Source organism: Hibiscus syriacus, unplaced genomic scaffold (assembly GCF_006381635.1).
Source record: "Hibiscus syriacus cultivar Baekdansim isolate YM2019G1 unplaced genomic scaffold, ASM638163v2 tig00110013_pilon, whole genome shotgun sequence".
NCBI classification, from domain to species: Eukaryota; Viridiplantae; Streptophyta; class Magnoliopsida; order Malvales; family Malvaceae; genus Hibiscus; species Hibiscus syriacus.
The window spans coordinates 502,051-507,649 of NW_024062563.1; positions in this window are offsets into that span (position 1 = coordinate 502,051).

Here is a 5,599-nt window from a genome sequence, read left to right on the forward strand (position 1 = left end):
TACCAAATTTTCATTGTTTTCTAAACTTATTTATAATACTTTAGACTTCTTAATCCTTCTTATGACAAGTTAAATTCATAATTAACACTTCAAAAGCCTCTTCATTTTATCAATTCATTTCTTCACTCATTTTCCAATTTTCTTTCTAAATATTTCTTCTTGATGTTTAAAGCTTTTCTTCACTCATTTTCCAATTTTCTTTCTAAATATTTCTTCACTCAAAGGTAGCATCTTTTTTACTTTTGATTCGGTCTCTTTCATTTACTTTTTAATTATTATTATTTTATTTATTTAACTTTATTTATACGCACATTTCCCTTGTTACTCATTTTATTTATTTTGTTATTTTTCTTTTCTTTTTTTTTCATGTAATATTTTTTACATTTTATGCATTTTCTTTTTTACTTTAGTATATATTTTTATTTTTTTAGATTATATATATATATTATATTTTTTTTATTATTAGATTTATTAATTTATATATATTATTATTATTATTATTTTTATTTATTTATTATATATATATATTATTTATTATATATATATATATATTATTTTTGCTTATTATTATTATTTTATTTATTTGTTTTATTTATATATATTTTTTTCTTTATTTTTTTATATTTATTTTACTTACTATTTTATCTTTGATTTCTTTATCTTATCTTTAATTTAATTTGTTTTTTTATTCATTTTAATTTTATTTATTTATTTATTTATTTCTTACCTTTTTATCTAACATGGTTTTTTGACTTTCTTAAGGCCACACCTTTAAAACTATCTAAGGTAAGTAATTGTGATCGTATTTTTACCTTTTAATTTTAAATTACAATTTTCTTAATTTAAGGCAACCGACAAATTAATTGGTACCGAAAGGGCGGTTCAAGGGTGCTAATCCTTCCTTGACCGTAACCGACTCGCGAACCCGACATATTTCTGGTAAAAACGCAGATCAGGTAAGATGGTGTCCGACCCACCTAAATTCGTTTTAAAGTGGTCGGTGGCGACTCCCAACCCAATTATTTCAAGTCGAAACCTAATTCGGGGCCCAACCGAAAGACGGTTACGACATCTTGGCAACTCCGCTGGGGACAGGTAAGTGATTCAGACCGAAATTAATTTCCGGTTGTCTTTTTTAACGAAAATTACAAGTTTAAATTTTAATTTATTTATTCGATTCTACTTGTTTATCTTCGATTATTTTTCAAATAAATAGTTGTACTGACGTTTTTTTTAATGCTTTCAGATTTTTTAAAAATTTCATCTCAGGCTCTATACCCGAGCTCCGAACCCTTTTAAGTGGGGGCGAAAGTGACGCTTTCGTGGGAATGTATTCTCCGTATGGGCCTAGCAAGTAACCTTCGGGATTCATATACCTTAAGTCTTCGTGTGAATTTATTCTTCGTATGGGCATAAGGGAATGTATCCTCTCGAGTTTAACTTAGACCACATAAGCTTGTAATGGGCTTAGGACTAAGGGTCTGGCAAGCCCAATGGGGCACCCGCAAGGAGAACTCGGGTACCCTTTTTAGAACCTAAACCGGGAGACTATGGAGAATTAGAGCCTACCCCAAAACCTCATTTCAAACCCTACGCTGCTTTGATATTATTTCCTGTCTTATTTTCTGTTCAAAGCATGTGAACTAGAATTTATGAGGTTAAGACTGGTTCAAAATTAACATGTGGAATAGAGATCATATCCGGGTAGGAATAATAAGCATGTGGGGTAGGACTTTTATTTTCATGATTGTTTTTTATTATTTTCACCTCACTAACCTCTTTTCATTTTTTTCTCTCTTTTATTTTGTTTTCATCGTTTGCATCATTTAAAAAAGGTGTTGATCCACCAAAAACGTGTTTGTTAAAACATGAATAATTTGCATTAATGGACAAAGAGGTTGTAATACAAGAGATGAAAAACGCAAGGGTTCGGCTATGGTAAAAAAAGGCTCAGAAAGAAAATGTCACATTCGATCAAGAAGACATGGTGCCCACAATCAAATAGATCAAAAGTCAACTTTTCAAAAATGGGTTGACAAAGGTGGTAGGGGCAAGACGAGAAAAAGGTTACTAACCTCGAAGTCCATTCAAAGACAACAAGAACAATATGGCAAATCATTGTCAACAAATTCAAGAAACAAGCAAATGAACTTCGGATAATCCCTTTGATGGAGGATTTCAATGGAGTTTTTGATTCAGCAAAGGACGAAAGCCAGAGATGCAGTCATTCGATACTTTTGGAACCAGTACAAAAACAACTCAACATTTTCACGGTTCATCCAGAGAGGCCGGAGCGGTTCAACAGTTTATTCAACCGGTGAAAGACGAAGGCAAATGACTAGTCAACCTGTTTCGGGTCTAGAGGATTTAGTTCGGATGTACCTTTAAATATGTTTATTGTCTCTTAAAAGATAAAAAACTTTTGTCCCAATAAAGATTATTTATAATAACAGACATGTTTTTGGATCAATGCCTCGAACATTTCATGCATTTTTGCATTTTGAATTTTGCATCTACATTTCATTTTTTAAGCATTTTCATAAACATGAAATTTCTTCATGGCGAATTCGATGAAGTGGTTTTAACCACATGACACCACATGGATGCAAGATTGTAACATCAAAAGAAAAAAACTGAAATCACAACGAATGAGCCCGATCTGCTGGTTGTACGACTAAGCCTGCCAGGATGATCTGAGAAAAGAGTCCACATATCCTAAGGGCTACGATGTTGAAGCTGTTTGCAGTTACCACATAGGATGCTCCAAACATTCTCCTGAGAACTATAAGGCGCTGAAGCGCGAGATCTAAAACCTGATGGATTAAGGGGCATGGACAGCCAAAGAAGGGGGCATTGCATATATCATTTGCACTTAGAGGATTGTTTTGTTTGAACACGTCTTTGATCTTTTCTGTTTGCTTAATCTTTTAAACGATTGAATTTATGCTACTTTCTAAGGTGGAGCAATTAAACAAATTTTAATCTTTAGTTCTTCGAATATTAAATGAATTAAGGATTCTTTTAATTCTTCAAGAATTATAGATTTTTACATATGGCAAGATTAGACCTTTCTTATCCTGTCTCAAATCCCAAAATAAAATACCTTGATTCTTTACCCAAAATAACTCATGGTCATTACCAAAAAGACTAAAATTTGACATTACCTCCCTTTGAATTTTTTTTACCATTGCCTTTATCTTTTTGATACACCCATAGCTTTCTTTGAGTCAATAAAGTCACACCATTGACTTTTAGACTCAAAATTGACATTTTTATACCATTAAAACCCAAGGCATTGAGTTGTTCATTTGAACATAAGCATTCTTCTAAGACACAACTTGGGGCATCTCGTAGGGAGCCTGAACATTAAGACATATTAGAGGCAAGAAGCAGAAAGAAGAATTCACTCGAAATAATTCTATCATGCATTAATTACACTGTTTTCATGTGAATAAAAGTAATCCTGAAAATCTATCCCCCTGGGGATACCTCTTCTGTGAAAGCTTCCATGTATGAAATTATGAACGATTTTCTTTCTTTACCCCTTCACAACAGGAGAAAATATATATCCCTTGTGTCCCATTTTGAGCCTATAGTATTTTTCTTCTGATTCAACCCTAACCAAGGATCACCCTCCACACTGGGGGGCAAGGTGGAGAAAATCTGCTCGCATGAGTGAAGACATTGATTCAGATGAGGTACTGAAAGGTGAACCAAATGCCAAGTGCAAAGATTCAATCAGAACAAAAAGAAAAAAGGAAAAAAAACAAAGAGAAAATAAAAAAAAAAAAAGGAAAATTGAAGAAAAAAGAAGACAATATGCATATGCAAAGATTCTCTCGATTCAAATGACTCATCGAGATTTAAACTATGAGATTGATCAAGCAAAATCATTTCCGAATCATTGAACCACTTTACTCAAAGATCATAGAGCATCAAATGAGATTGATCAAGCACAATCATTTCTGAATTACTGCATCACTCTACTCGAAGATCATGGAGTATCAAGAGAGAGACACATACGAGCAGATTCAAATTAAGCATGATATGATCGAAGACATCAGAATGAATTGATCCTTGGTTCAATCACCCTTAAACACTTGTTTGGGCCTTTTATCCCTTTCTTTTATAACCATGAACCATGACCTACGTTACGTGCCTTAAAAGTCCCTTCTAATCATACATGGATTTCTGAACAGAAGAGACTATCTTCATATTTCATCCCGCCCGTCAAGATTAATCTTTATTTGCAAAAAATAATGTAATTAATATATGATAAAGAAAAATTACAAAGAGGGGTTCAAGACGTAGATTACTGAATGACGTCTTGAAACCAAAGAAGGATTCGAGTTGAAAACCTGAAAAGGCGACTCGAATACAAAAATTGGACAGCTGAGGCGATATCACAAATTCCTTGATAAGGCATCACACAATCCGAGCATGACTATGAAAGCTGGGAATCAGAGAACATTTCCAATAGAGGAGCATCCAAGATACCCCATCAAATTTTGAGCATCAAATAAACAAAAATGCCAAACCTTTGACCAAACACAATAACTTGAGACTTTTTTATCCTTTCCTTACTTAACCATTTCCCAAAAATAGATTTGATCTTGGCACGTGTCAAATAACTATAATTTATTGAAGGATTAACAATGTAATTAATTCTTTGATATCCATTGAACTCTAGTTTTATGATTTGTCTCAATTGTAAAACCGTGAAAGGGGTAATATTTTCAAAACTTTTGATTAAACAGTTTTCAAAACTCTTTTTTATATTTTCAAAACTTTAAAAATAAAAGAGAAAGAAAAACATTTTTTTTTTCAAAACAAGACAATCTCTTTAGAGTGGATCTTGGTAAATGGCATGTGGCTCTCAAACACAAAACTCATGTTTAGAATCAATGTTGAAGAAAGAAATCAGGAACAATGAGGGCATCTTTAAAGATTCAACATCAAATGTTTGGACATTTATTTAGATTTAACATCAAATGATGGAGCATTTTTTGAGATTCAACATCGAATATTGGGGCATCTTTGGGAATTCAACATCCTGATGCAAATTATCAGACCTTTTGAAGGCATTTCCTCCATATACAGGAACAAGCACACAAAGCACGAGACTCCATCCAGGGGATAAAACATAACTAATTCATGTTACATGCATCTTAGACATACTCAAGAGCATCGCATTTATCATTTTTTGTATACATAAGTTTTGCTTTTAGAGTCAAGTTTCAACTTCAAGATGAAGGATGCTCGATTCAAAAGCACATGGTGGTTGCTCTACCTCACAGTGAAGGGGCGACTGTCTGACAACAAAACAACTTTCCAGTTTCAGTCAGAGTCAATTTCAACTTCACGACGAAGGATATTGAACTTAAAGCGACACAATTCACTTGAGAGTAGATTTCAACTTCACGACGAAAGATATCTAGCTCGAAGCCAAACTTCACAATAAAGGGGTTATCCACGGTTTCGACTTCACGGCAAAGGGAATCGTGTCCACCCGCAACATACAATACTTGGATTTCAACTTCACAACGAAGGATATCCAAGTCAAGGCTCAACTTCATGACGAAAGGGCCACCTGCGATTT